At 32.9% G+C, this 15,639-nt stretch overlaps 1 long non-coding RNA gene across 2 annotated transcripts; it reads left to right on the top strand.

The window, feature by feature from the left end:
• The first annotated feature begins 11,743 nt into the window (after positions 1-11,743).
• Positions 11,744-15,332, top strand: LOC128211309 (uncharacterized). 2 transcript variants are annotated; one of them, XR_008257267.1, is made up of 4 exons: positions 11,744-11,870; positions 12,143-12,211; positions 13,334-13,557; positions 14,387-15,332. It is a non-coding gene; the product is annotated as an uncharacterized LOC128211309 (long non-coding RNA). The 2 variants fall into 2 exon arrangements; XR_008257266.1 differs by having other exon boundaries at positions 14,190-15,332.
• Positions 15,333-15,639: the final 307 nt, after the last annotated feature.

Below are 15,639 nucleotides of genomic sequence, written 5' to 3'. Positions count from 1 at the left end.
ACACTCGTAGTATGCCAACCATTATATTCAGGGTCTCCAGCGTTATTTGTCTGTGCGGAAATTTAAGTGAGGGAAATGTTATATGCGGAAAAAATGGCAGTTTGTGAAAGTAGTTTGGTGTTTTTGAAGGATATTTTGACCTGCTAAGTGAGTTTATATTCATTTTATCGCAATATAAATACGCCTACTCGGAGGCCAGACGTGTTAGTTTTTCTCATTTTAAAACCTATGTTTCTAGAGGCCTTAATAAAAAAGTTATTGAAACTTTATAATAAGCTGAACGATTGCTTGTTTACAAAGTAAAAGTAGAAAATTGCGTGACTTGAAAGTGTACCATTTTTGTACATATTTTAGCTATTATGTATTGAGTTTGTTTCTTCTCTTTTCTTTTCGAGGGCATGTGCACTTAACAATGGCACTACATGGCCGATATTAGTATGTTTAGACATCTTTTATGTCTTGCGTGGAAGTTTTATGCCGTGTTTGTTCGATGAAGAATCAGAATAAGCGTGCGTTGATATAATTGTGTTAAAGACCCGAGCTGTAAAACATGTTGATTTTTTTAAACAAAAGCCAATCTGTTACCCAATAAGAACTTCCTTGACGTGCAAAAGTACCTTACAGATACACTTGTATGTAACACGAACGTCTCGCAAAACGGCAAATAAAATGCGAACATTATCAGTCTGATTTTATTTCATCACAAAAGTCATTAAATATTTGTATTAATGCCTTCAATACCGTCATATAAAATAACTCGCAATAGAACATACCATATTTGCAGCTTTTTTATTTTTATTAAAGCGGTAGTAACGCCCTTAGCCATGAAACATCAATTTTTGATTGTAAATATGAAAAACTGATTCGAATCTTTTGCCACCAGTCTTGTATCAATGGTTTCAAGACATTTACTAAAAAAATAGCTCATTCGAAGTTAAAAAAATAAATAAAAATAATTACAATTCACCCACTTCCTTTATGCTTGAATTAATACAGTTTCAATAACCTAGTTGGAAGTGCAGTAACTATTACTTATACCGTAAATAGGTTACATGGACCAATGACACTTAGACCTAGGTTTAAGAAGCATTAAGGACCTACCTCTGGAATGTCGACGGTGACGTATTCAGCTTGTGTCCTGCGTTTTCCGTTTCCGTGGGTCAATTCTTACAATGTCGGACAAACGCGGTGGCAATGTCGTGCCCTTAAAATATTAATGGTTAGTTTCTTCTTTTAGCCCTGTTTCTCTTTAACTGGTCATTGGGAAATCCAAACATCCGTTAAAATGCAATGCGCACCTACTTTCAATGAAACCCGTCTTTGCTAAAACCAATTTTGAAAAAGAAACGAAACACGGTTTCGAAAACAACAATGAACGATTTTTCAATATTATAAACTATACTTAATGACCAAGCAACCATTGAAGAAAATTCATGCATGTATAATGTGTATACAAACAGGCTCTGGAAATTCTATGTACTTTGCGAATAATAGTTATTGCACATCAGCCTTCAAAGAGTACAATAAGGCAGCTAAATATCACAGAGACAAGCCCAGCAGCTTTAACAGAACTGCCCGTATGTACAACAAATTTGGGTATATCTGGTATATTCTATAAGAATTTATGTATGTATAGTCTTCTTAAATCAATTTATAAAGTGTATTCAAACAAGAAATAAAATTCATATGGCAAACTTGACATTTCCTTTGATTAACATATATAGGAGTAGGTTTGTGCCATCTACCGGCCTCAGTTTCTAACCTGTGTGACGAAAGTCTAAGTCTCGTCAGTGCTTTCCTAAATTTAACTTCATTAACATCACACAAATATGGTTGTTACTTCAAGTCTGCGAACATACGTTTTGGCTCTAGATGAATTAAGTTTTGTAAACCATTTTTGTTTATATACATCTTTCAATCTCTGTTTTAGTTCACATATAAATAATTATATTAAAATCAGCGACACTTTGAAATAACCATGCATCATAAAATCATAGAGATTGTAATATTTCTCTAATCGTTTTTGATGATGTCTTACAAATTGGCAATCTTTCTAAATCTCTATACAATATTCTAAAATCAGCTTTAAATGTAATAACATCACATAATAATGTTTTTAGTCAATACTTAATCACATTTACAATTGTTTAGCATGTAATGGTGTTCTACCAAGTTCTCCATTAACAAACTTGTTCTGAGTTTGGGTTTTTACACCCAGTATTTCTTTACATAATTTAAAATGAAATATTTCATACTTAATGCTTAATCCTGTAGAACCCATACTTTACAGCCATAGTTTAAAACGGGATATATTAGTTAATCAAACAAAGATAAATTATAATGGCTGGTTGATATACCAGGAAATTTTACTAGGTCTGAATTAAGCTTGTACAAAGCCTTCGTAGCTTGTCCTGACAAAGTGTCGAACGTTGTGCTAAATGAACCACCAGTGGTAAAGAATATTATTAGATAAGTAAATTAATTCACTATTTCCAACTCATGCCCTTGATATAAAAATATTTAAGATGCACTCTTACTCCCAGATAAGATTTACTACAATTAATAATATTGTTTTAGTATTCCAAAAAGGATGAATAAATGTTAAAAACAATGGTTCTAATGATCGATACCGAGTTTAATTTTAAAGAAATGACAAAATGAGCATAAACACGGTATTTTTACCTTATGAGACTATAAAAGGCCACATTAAATCTTTTAGCACTCACCAATCATTTAATATTTTTGCGCTTTTTGCTATTTGATATACGGTTACAATTTTGTTATCAGTAATTAATATTTTCCATAAATGCATTATTTAGTAAGTAGTTAACGGTTTATCACTCAAAATTTATGTTTGTTACAGATGTGTATGTATTGATTTTGAATAAGAGCGTCACTTTAAATTTTGCTTATGTTTCCGCCTTTTTTTAAAAAGCATTACCTTTGATTTATTTACATTTGTACTAAGTTTCTATCTATAACAGAAATGTTTTATCAACAACAGTCCATTTTGTATCTCAATTTCAGATTCTATTAAATTTATATATAGACTGCCCTAAAATACATATCTCATTTGAAAGAGAACACTAACAAAAAATGAAAAAAAAATGTTATTTACTTCAAGCACGCTTTAAACGCTTAAACATACTTTATTAATTACGGCTATTTTATAAAAAATCCAGATTGGTTTTTCATTTGAATACAAATTTCCAATGTATTATGTATTCAAAATTGAATGTACATGGCCATGCAAAACGACAGGGAGTGTGATTATATATATGTAAACAACATCATTACTGCACTAATGTATAACGCAATCATAAAATATATCAAAGAATTTGTTATTGCATCCACTACATCGATAACGTAAAAGGCTGAAATTTTACATTGCGAGCACGAAGTTTTGAATTATTTCACGAAAAGGTTTTGACTCCAAAGAAAAAAAGTTTAAAATGACGTCACAAACAAATAAAATGGACCCCACCAGCAACACGTAAATTAACATCAACGTTATTCAAATTAAATGTTTGGACGAGTGCATGTTCAATCATTTATTTCTTGACTGTTGAATTTCTTTTACTGGGGGATGCACATAAAACGGGGTTGGCTGGAGTATATCTTGTCTTCCATTTGAATGTACATTCTATTCATCACTCCACCAATCAAATTTATCCACATTATGTTAAAATTTGTTGAAACATAAGTAGACCGACTCCATCTCTTACAGAGCGACAATCAATAATTTGGACTTATACCCATGGCGGCCTACCTAGAACATAAATTAATTTCATGAGAGAAAGATCATTTAGACTACTAGTTCAATGTCGAATGCATTATCGTCTCAGTTGAGAGAGTAATTTAAACTATTAAGTAGAATAAGATAAGCCTCTAATGATAAATTTGTAAAGTCTACAGATTAAATATAACTTGCTATATTTAGGTGAAAGGAATTCACGTTAACAACAACATATATAAAGTTCACGTTGACAACAGCATTTCCTGAAGTATCGATATTCATTAAAAGAACTAAAAGACATTTTGAGAACAATTCGATTAATGTAAGAAATAACTTTTAACACATGTCTGACATCTTAAATATTACTAAGAAATATAAAACAAAGACTCACGGCGCACACAGCGTTGCATCGTTCTACGAAATTCCATCGAGTTCAAAGTTTAAATACAAGCAAACCTTAAATATTTTACACTTCTAGAGGCAGATAATAGCATAGTCTTTTATAGGCTAAGAAATATTTTCATATCTTTTCTCTAAAAAAAGGATTTGATATTAATGTAAATGGGTTTTGAGAAAAACTTCATAGCGATTAGTGAAATATAGTTTGGGAAATCTAGCAAACCGCATGTCCAGCGAAATCTTCGAAATGCAGCGTACTTTAACTGTTTGGCAACATCACATTCCCGGTCACATCAGGGTTGATTATTTGAAATTGCCCTAGAAATTTTAAAATAACGTGTTCCATTAAAAGACAACTGTACCAGCACATTAAAAGAAATGGGCTAGTATTGTCTAGCTGTAATCTGGCCCGAAAAGAGAATAGAACCTCCGCGCGGGGACCCTTGTAGATGGCGGAACTATTTTGGAGGATTATTGTTTAATAATGAGCAACCAAATCGAATGATATCGCTTTTGGTAGGAATATATATAATACAATCGCCTGTTAAATTCTGATTTTACTTACAGGGAGATTATTAAAAGCATTTCAAACTTGAAAAAAAGGAAATCTTAGGGGCCTGATAGATTCGGGGCTGAATTTAGTAGCATACGAAGCAAGCCATCACTCCAGGTTTGTGTCACTTATTTAATGGGGTTTTGAATACTGGTATATTTACTGATATTTGGAGGGATAATTGTATTGTCCCAGTGCACAAGTCGGCCTCTAAAGTATGCGGGTATTTCTCTTATTTTTAGCGTTATGTTACTGATGTATAAAATATTTTTAAGCATAAGCTGGTCTTCGGACTGGCTATTCGACAACAGATATTTACTTTGCAAAGCATGGATGAAAAATACACCAGTAAGCCTGGAGATATATATGATGTATTATAAAAAAATAATGTCGATTTAAAACAACAACAACAACAACGTTTGATGGATTTGTTCGCCATAAATTGTTTGCTAGTTTGAATAACACAGGAGTTCAGGGAAAACTTCCGGGTATTGACGTCTATGTACTCCAATCTACGCGGGTACGTAAAGGTAGGCGACGACACAAGTTGCACAAACCTTCCTTTGTAACGTTGGTTAGAGACAAGGGGACGTAAGCAGTACAATAATTTTTAATTAATATATCAATGAGTTATCCTCCTTCCTACGATCAAAGGGACAAGCGAGTATATTCATTACAGAGCAGTTCACGAACATACTATCTGGAAGAAGGATTGTTATTGATCCCAGATAGTGTGCATACTTTTTTGCAAATGGCGTGGTAAATTGCGCGGATACCGCAATTGAATTACAATTACACTTAAATTATATTTCGGAATTCTGTGTTAATAGTGGTATGACTATTAACACGAGGAAAACAGAAATAATCGTGTTAAGAAATGATAGACCTCTGGGGTCATACGAACATTGGTCTTATAATGACGTCCTGGTAAATGTTACATCAGTATATAAGTACATGGGAATTATATTCAAGCCTACATTATCTTGGACAAAGGCAGAATTAAAACCTGCTGCACAGACCCGGAAGACAATTTGTGGCAAAAAAGCTTACCAGAGGGCATTTGGACACTTTCCATACTGAATATTTTAAAATATTTGATTTTATGGTTAAGCCTATACTTACTTATGGAGCTAAAATATACGAAACGGAAGTGTCTGATATTCTTGAACAATTCCAATTTCAATATTGTCAAGATTTTCTTTAAGTAAATAATTATGTTGATGACTGTGTTGCACTGATAGAATGCGGAAGGTTTCCTTTATGTATTGATCATCATGTAAAATGAATAAAGTTCTGGTGCAAACTGCTATGTATGTCTAATGAACGTTATCCAAGAAACTGTCATTTAATGCTAAAACGGCATGATGACAATGGAAGAAATAATTGGGTTACATCTGTAAAGAATTTGTTATACAGATATGGCTTTGGGTTTGTATGACTAAGTAATATGATACATATAATAGAATTATAAAACTTTGTTAAATCCAGAAAAAAATATATGTATTAATTTACAATTTTATGTGAGGAAGTCGAGATTTAGATGTTCTAGAAAAAAATATTAATTGAAACTGGTCGACATTGCGGTATCGCCAGGGAAGATCGATTGTGTACATATTACTTTATTCATTTTGATATATGAATTTGATACATATGTAGAAGATGAATTTCATGAATTTCAAAGTAACAAATTTACACAAGAAAGCAGTTACATATTTATTCCTGGTACACGGGTAGACAAAATTTCCAAAACTTCATTAAGCGTATGCAAAGACTAAACGAATACAGAATGAAAAATATTGATTTCTTTCTTAATGTTATAATAATGAAAAAGATAAATAATAAAAGTTGTCAATAAGAAAACACAATTCGCATGATTTTATGTTTTTGCATTGTGTATGTTGAACTGGTGACCGGAGGCCTTTCTTTAGAAATAAAATTTGACTTGACTTGACATATTCCGCTCGGGTTTTGAACTATAACTGTATATAATGGCGTTTAAGGATATATTTCCTGCATTGCAGTACAAAAGATCCGTCGAATTCCACTTTTGGTTCGTTTTTCAGTTAATATATTTAGTAAAGGTCAATCCCAGAACGAGGCTGCAAGTCCCAAGGAAATATATTAGTTTGAAAACAGCAGTTTCAATTGATAACTGGTAATAGCCACGTAATACAAAATAAATTAGTATGGTTACTTCTTTAAATGTGGGAGAAACCGCCCCCATCCCACACACTTTTGGTCCTCTTTACAGGTGGTAATCGGGACCCAAGATGGAAGTTTACGGCATGCAATTAAAATTTGTGCCTTATTACGCAATATTCAATACATAATATGCTTAGATTTTATGTAAATTATCTTTAATTGTAAATAAAAATATGTAGTTTAGAAAAGTTTAGAGACTACTTAGTAAATTTCCTATATATTATATAGAAAATCGAACAATTTGCACTAATATTTAGTGCATCACGACTCCAAACACCATATATCAGAGAAAGTTCGACCACTTGTGTACAAGACATTTGCTTAAGTGAATTTGATGTTAGATTTTGGCTATTTTAAAGACTAAGTGTATTTCGAATCTTTATAAATATAAAGTTATCTTGAAATATTACGTTTTTAAACGGTACTTTTATTTTTGCACACGTTTTTGTTATTCGATTGTGAAAATTGATATTATTTCCCTTTAAAGTTCGTCTAGTACATTTAAGTAAACATAAAACATTAAAATCAACTAGAGGAATTCACTTTATGAACTCTTTTTGTGTTAAAATGTTAAACACTAAATAAACAAATAAAACATTATTGGCGCTATAATATGAACAATGTTTACATTTTTCAAAAAATAAAGTGCTTAACCAAATTTAGCAGAGTGTTTTCATAAGACAGAGACCGCTATTTAATACTCACTTATCCCTTACGGTACCGACGTCAAAATCTCCTAAGGCGTACTGGAGGTTATAATACATGGTTTCCGCTTATTATTTTTATCCCAAACCGTACCATCTTCGAATTAGATTTAGAGGCATTTCTAGACATTCATGTAAACACAAACCCGATGTACTCTGACTTGTAAATGTTTAAACAATACAAAGCGAAGAAACGGTGTCATTTATGGTTAACCTGACTCAAAGCTGGCCGTTTTACGCTTGTACCAGGTGTTAGCCCTAGATGTCACCTAAGTACTAGTACCCGGGTCTTCGGGCATCACATCACCTCCTTCTTGTAGTATAAACTCTCACCTAAAGTCCACACAATGGCTTATAATAGCAAAATATGCGGTCCTTGACCCCTGTAGTCATTTTTTTTCAACCTGACCCAAAGCTGGCTCTTATTCACTGGTACCAGGTGTTAGCCCTAGATGTCCCCCACTTGTTCTTCGTGTGTCACATTGCGTCCTTATAGCTCCCACCAAAAAGTCCACATACTGGCATGTAATTACAAAATATGTGGTTCTTGACCATTTGAGTCATTTTGGTCAACCTGACCCCAACCTGTACCTTATTCGCTGGTACTTAGTGTTATCCCTAGATGTCCCCTACATACCACTTCCATGTCTTCGGGCTTCATACCTCATTCTTCTAGAAGCATTAAACCCAAAGTTGGCATGTGGACCTATTTCGTTTACTTATGTTGTCGTAGTTCAGCATAGTGTGTGTCAGTATAAGTCGAATGGTCATTATATTAAATTTCTTTGTTGTATGGTCGAGTGAATTAATAAATCATAATTAATGTTCGAATTTAGTTCTTGGGAGTTTCTCGTAGTGGTGACATCGAATTTCCAAATCAAATTCATTTCTTTGTACTGTTTGATTCCAGTAGATACGTTGATATTCCTTTACATTTAAATCACATTATTTGATGCGTGTTCTGTAAATTGCTGTTAAGGAGCTTATGAGAGATAATAACATCTTGTGTTACAAGATACTCCTGTGATTCTGGAGACAAATAGGCAAATGTTCACACAAGTGGGGCTTTATTTCACTTTTGCCTGGGCCTGTCAACCACGTCCCAATGATCCATGATTATAAAACGTGAAGAAGATTTCATATACCTAGTTTTCTGATGTATCATGTGTTCGTCATACTTGAATTAAATTTCTATTTTATGTCATCACAATCTATATATCTCTCGGTTATGTTGTTTCTTAGATTGTAAGACATATAGTTAAATATAACAGTGACATATGAAGTTTTTAAGGATTGATTCTTGATTTCGTGCGTTCATGCAGTGTGAACGCTCGGCCGCGATGTTGCAAATCCATGAAGCGCGCTAGCCATAATATATTGCCATCAGTTATTTTTCTTTATTACACATGCGTAATTTAACGTTTCTCTATTTCTATTGGAGAAAATATATCACTCCACATGTTTGTAAACAAATTTGTTGGCAAAAAATATTACTCAATTGGCAAAATTCTAGCAAATAATTAATTTATTTCTTGTTTTGCATTGATGGTGAAGTTTTAATTACAATCAGAAGTACATGTTCCATTTAAATCTAAAGCGTGCTTTATGTTTCGTCTTCATTTCGTGAAAAACATTTCTATGATGCACAAATATTCCACTTCTGTTCGTATATTTTTATATAAGATGATAATAAAAGTAGATTTTTTGTTTACTTTGAGCATCAAAGAGTACAAGAACACATTTTTTTTATAATTCTGACACTTAGAGATCCACATAGGGACCGATTCGCTCGATTCGGTTTCTTCGACTGGCCAAAACTGCAGTCCAAATAACAGGTAACTGTGCCGGCATACACCCGATGTAATTTTCGATGAAAAATGGCGTGGTTTTCAGATTGGAACGCACCATTTACTAGAACAAATCCCAAACCCCGTCTCCACCTGCCCCTATCGAAAACATGAACGTTTTGCTACGCTACGCCTCTTGGCTCCCTAAAATATATAAATTAACAAATTGAACCGTGGAGACTGTGTGCTGATGGATGCACGTAAAATACACAAATTAAACTTATATTTCATTTTTATGTATTCATTTATGTTTTTAAACTCATGGTCAGAAATATTCTTGACTCCGGGAAGAACAAGGGGTGTATTCAAGACTCGATGAATAAATAGGCGATATTCCTAATTGCTTTTCACATTTTAATTCCGAATAAATACCAAACTCAGAGTAACGTCAAAATGCGCTCTTTGATTTTTCTCTATCAGAGAAATAGATATATATAATAAAAAAGAAAAAAAGAGAAAGAAGAATAGACGAACTTTGACACATATTTTAAAATATGCATTTTCATTTACTACTTACACTTGCCTTTCTCAATCTTTTATAACACACGGTCGTCCGGTTAGCGCAATGGGTAGCGCACTCGCTTCTAACCGACGGTTCGATTCCCGGCCTGGGCGCATGTGAGTTTGGTATGTGGTCACCAAGCCGGACAAGTGGGTGTCCTCCCGTTGTTCACCAACAACACAAGACCACACTCTCGCGTAACATCGTGTAAACGAGATTAATTAATATATAGAGGATATTTGTTTATTTCAGTGTAAGATCATATTTTATTTCACGAGTGTCATAGAAAAACATATTTTCACGAGTGGCGAAGCCACGAGTGAAAATGTATTTTTTTTATGATCACGAGTGAAATTAAATACGATCTTACACTGAAATAAAAAAAAATTCTGTTTCTTTTATGCTTATTTTCGGAGTTTTATTTATTTTTTATTTATTTCTGAATTACCCCCTTTTTTTGAAAAGGGTGGGCTTTACGCCGCTACCCGTGGGGCGCCCCTCATGCATAATTATAGCTGTCAACTTTTCTACTTTCGGTTTGCTGAGAAATAGTTCTCTGCTATTCATTCTTATAGCTTGATATTCGCTCGTTTTTTATTGCAAAGCTTTATGAACAGTAAACAATGAAGTATTATTAGTGCACATATGTTCCAAAAATAATGGAAACACTTTTTTATTTTAAGATGGACATGAATCATAACCAAATTACTACGCCGCTATTTAAAGAATGAAAATTTGGAAGGTCAAATGTGTTAGCAAAACAAATGTGGATACTCATTGGATTTTAACCATTTTTCTTAGTTTAAGGCTGCATGTACGCGTGTTTTTATAGTAAGTTAATATTCAGTCATCTTACTGTCAGAGACCAGTCTGTTTCGCTTTAAAATGTTTGTTTTCCAGATATTAAAAGAGTAAATGCCACGCTAGTTTGTTGACACGTTTTGAGGTGTGGGTGGGGTAAAAAATATCGGATCTATCTGTAAATTGTTGTGTGAATTCTCCAGGAAGCTCATTTTACGTACTACAATGGTTAAAAGTTCAAAATACATTTGAACGATGATATAAAATTTTATTTATGTTCGAACAGTTGTTTTTGTCTGTAATTTGTTTGGTATGAAAGCAAATGTTCGAACATTCAGCTTCAAAGATCAGTAAAATGTTTGATAAACGGGATAACCGGTAATAAACGGTAAGTTGTTAATTTCCAATTATATATTTATTTGTTTGAATTTATAAAACATTTCTTTTATATTTTTTTAAACATTTTTGACATAATTTATTGAGGTCCAGTGTTCTGTTTTGATCAAGGCAAGTACATGTAACAACAAAGGAATTCAAAGTAGTTCTGAAAGTTGATATTTTTACTCCTTATTTTGCAGTGAAAATATCAAATTGATATTTTCACTGTTGTTATTTCACTGGTAAAACCCCATATTTCATCGAAAAGCATGAAAGAAACTGTTGTAATAACTTGTTTCACAATCGTTGTAAAATAAATAAGTTTAAACTATCTTTTTATAAAACAAAACCAAAAACAGATGGAGCATTTTTATTGCCATCGCATCTTAGTTTAAATCTTTAACAAATTGCATAAATTAAGACATAAAGCTTATATTTTATTCATTTTTGTTACATATTAAAAGCAATTGAGATTGTAAAATTTGTAAACCAAACATCGGAAACACATACGTTGCCTGAAGCCATTGCTTATGAATAAGTAGACCGGATGAGACCGGAAAATACGGGAATACCATATAATAGTGCAACGTGGCCTCTGTACATATACCAAGTAAACAAAATACAATGCACCGCTAACCGAAAACGAAAGTAGATCGTTTCAAAATTCCTGAAAAACCGTTGAATATGCTTTCAATTTTAATTCATTTAAGCGTAACAATGTTTATAGAAGATAACATGCATGCAACAGGTATCTATTTTAATTTTTTTTTATTTAAATGGTACATTCCATTGAAAATTCTAGTTCCGCACTTTATTCTTCTTTTGACTTCTGAAGTAAATTTTTTCCTCCTTTTATATGATTTATAATTATATTGGCCTTACGTCGTTTGGTTTTTAGAAAATTGAAGACTTGGTAATGTCATATTGCTCATGCATACCATTTCTTATTATTATCCTAAAGAAATAGTCAAGTATACGTTGTAATTATAAGACAAACAATAATATTTACGCTGGTACCAGCAGCAGTAGCGAACCCAGGACTTGCATAGGCTTCGCTTGAATTGGAAAGCTCGACTGGCCAAAACTCAGGTAAGTGTGCTTAGGAGCACAACTTTGTACCTAAGAACAAAATTTATGGTTTAAATGTAGGTAAAACGTTTACGGTGTCCTCACTCAAGAACATTTTAACTTTATTTTCAGCCTTAAAAGTAGCTACAATATTGAGCGTTCAGGTATACTTATTATTATTTGTCATTGCTTATTTATCCCTCTCGCGAGTCTGCCATAGTCATAAAATCGTCATGTGATTCGCTGACAGCCATTTATGGGCATTAGTCTGAAATGGTGCATTGCGGTGTATTTTTTACCTTTGATATTGAAACAAATAATGTGTGGGTACTCTGATACGTATAATAAACTATAATGATTACACAATTTTATAAGAACCTCGGTCACTATATGAATCTTCATTTTTACTGCACAATAACTAAGCTATAACATGTTGAATTTTAAAAATTTTGACAGGTGTTTCCAACTATGCAACCTATGTAATTAATCAAGTAAGATAAATACATTTCGTTTGTAATGTAAATTATGGCACTTTATTGTTCGACTTAAAACATCTGGATGAAGTTTATATCTCAGCAATTACTTGAAGTATTGCTTTCAAACTTTATACAAGGTCTCCCGACAATACAACCTACTTAATTAATCAATGAGATAACTGTATATTGCATGTTATGCATTTTTTCCCTTTATTTAGTATTTGACTTAGAAATTGGATATTGAGGCTTTGCAAGTTTTTACTCAGCAGCTTCTTGGTTTATTTCACAGAAACTTTTAACATTCAAGTAAACTTAAACTCTATCTTGCATATTATGCATATTTTCCCCTATACTTTTGACATAGAAATTCTGGTTAAGATTTTGCATTTAAGTCAATAAATAAAATAATATATAAATAATAAATAAAAAGTCACATATAAGTCAATATCCCGTCAACAACTTAATGTGTTGCTGCTGTTGCATTGAAACTTTTTGCAAGGGTTTTTCAACCACCAATCATACTTAATTAATCTGACAACTCTATTTTGCACATAATGCAAGTAATGGGTGTTATAGGAACAATGTTTCATTTTGGCATATATTAATTATTTCTATAATGACATTGACGTGACCATGTGTTATAACAGCATATTCCAAATTGCTACAGACTGTGTACAGGCAGACTTCTATCGGATTTGCATGTCCATCAATGCCAATAAAGTGTAAGCAAAACACCAAAACTGATTTCTGAAGGAGCAACAAGACCAGTGCCCCTGGGGGAGGAATGTCAACAGGAGAACACCATTGGTTTCTACCTTGAGTCTTGGTTTGAATACATTGTTGACCATTTGGATTGGACAGACCTGCTGCAATATGAATACTTCGATATAGGTGGGTAAAGTATAAGAGATTTATGACAGCAATTTATTTCAACTTAACGAAAAAAGAAATGTAGAGTTGTATGATTAAAGGAATTAAAATAACAACTTATTTGATCTACATGTATGTGTCAAAAGTCTGAGCTGTGTTTCTTTTTTTATTTTTCAATGTATTTGATAGTTTATTCAGTTAAACTGAACAATATTGAGTCGATGTCCGCGTACTAGTATATGAACTTACACTTATATAAAGTAATCGCAGTTCCCAATTATTGACCTTGTAAAGAAGACCATCACTTCATATACAACATTACCTATTTTAGATTACGTCATCAAGTTCAAATTTGAAACATTTTTGTGATAGTTATATCAGTTCTACTCATACTTAATATTTGTTTTAAAGTTTTCATTTCAAAGAAATTGCGCTTCCATCATCAACTCGCAAATTCTAGGTACAACTTTTGTAGTTGGAATAAGTCTCTTCTACAACATTTTCTCAGGAAAGCATTATTTTATGGGGAATTATATCTTGTTATTTCTCTATGAGAGGACATCCAAAATTTGAGATGTTAGTCTACATTTTTATTTAAAAGACAAACATCACAGCAACAACCATCTACAGTTGAAACCGTGTTTATATTCTAGCAAAGATACAGGGACAAGCTGAGTAACAAATACACTTGGACTTGGCTTTACCCAATGTACCAAGAACACAGACAGACAGACCACACATGCAACAACATATTTTGATCAGTAAACATTTGGGTCACCAAGATAAAACCCGTCAGTTAAACAGGTTTTTGTTGGACGTTTGCGAATTTAGGAACCTCTTTTCATTTCAGACTTTCTAAGGAAAATGGGAGGTTTGGCGTTTAGGCGGGTACACATATTTCTTTAATTTAAAACTTGTCGAGCAAGTACACAACGTTAATTGTTGTTTTTTGTTCCGGGGTTTCTTTCAATGTGAAAGGAAAAATTTAACATTTAAAGGTGCTTCCAAATCGATATCAATTAGAACGATTTCACGTTCACCCATTACACGTCCAAGAAGGTAGGTCAGCATCAATATGGATTTGCATACCTTATTTATGATATTTTTTGACAATATTTAAGCTCAAATATGCTGAACTCTAGTTAAAAGGTGTCGCCTCTGCATTAGCACAATTCTACAGCTGTTGTCGTTTAAAAACAAGCTTTATATCTTGACTATTCTAAGTAAATGGCAGCTTTACTCCTCACCCAGACAGCGGCCTCACACCTTGGTTAAGTTATGCATGTTAGCACATTTGAGTCAATTTCTCACCACATAAATCAGGTATTGCATTGAAACTTGAGACCCATTATTCCATTCATCCCACCTACTGAATTGATCAAGTAAGATAGATTTATCATTCCTATAATGAAAACTATGGCCCTTTATTATTTGACTGAGCAATTCTTGTTTAGGTTTTGCATATAAGCACAAATAAGTCAATATCTCAGCAACTTCATGACGTATTACATTGGAACTTCATAAAACGTTTTTCAAACATCCAAACTACTTATTCATTCAGGTAAGATTACTCTTATCTTTGTATAATGTAAATTATTGCCCATTATCATTTGACTTTGAACTTCTGGCTTTGCCTTTGTCTTACGTAGTCAAATAAATAGTTCTACTTTGAAAAATGCCAATTATGGTCCTCTTATTCGACTCAGAAATGTTTAGGTCAGGTGTTTCATGTAAGCTTGTACAAGTCAATATCTCAGTAACTATTTGATATATTGTATAAAAACTTAAACTGTACAATGGCTCTTATTCTAAAACAATTTTAAATTAACGGTTTTATGCACAAATTATCATTCTGAAGCGTTTTTCAACTTTTTTTTTCCAAAAAGTCGATCGAGCACTTCAGCGACCTAGCGGCATAGCGGCAGTGGAATTAGCGGCCTAGTAGCCTAGCGGCCTAAATTGAATCCTATTTCAAAGCATGTATACATGCATTTTCTTCTAAAACAATGATATTTTAACTGTTTTTATGCACGAATTAACACATTGAAGCGATTATCAACAGTTTTTTTTTCCAAAAACGTCGATAAAGCAGTCAGCTATTCA

The sequence above is a fragment of the Mya arenaria genome, chromosome 12 (assembly GCF_026914265.1).
Source record: "Mya arenaria isolate MELC-2E11 chromosome 12, ASM2691426v1".
NCBI lineage: Eukaryota > Metazoa > Mollusca > Bivalvia > Myida > Myidae > Mya > Mya arenaria.
The sequence above is the reverse complement of the archived record's forward strand: the minus strand, read 5'-3'. Positions and strand labels throughout refer to the sequence as shown.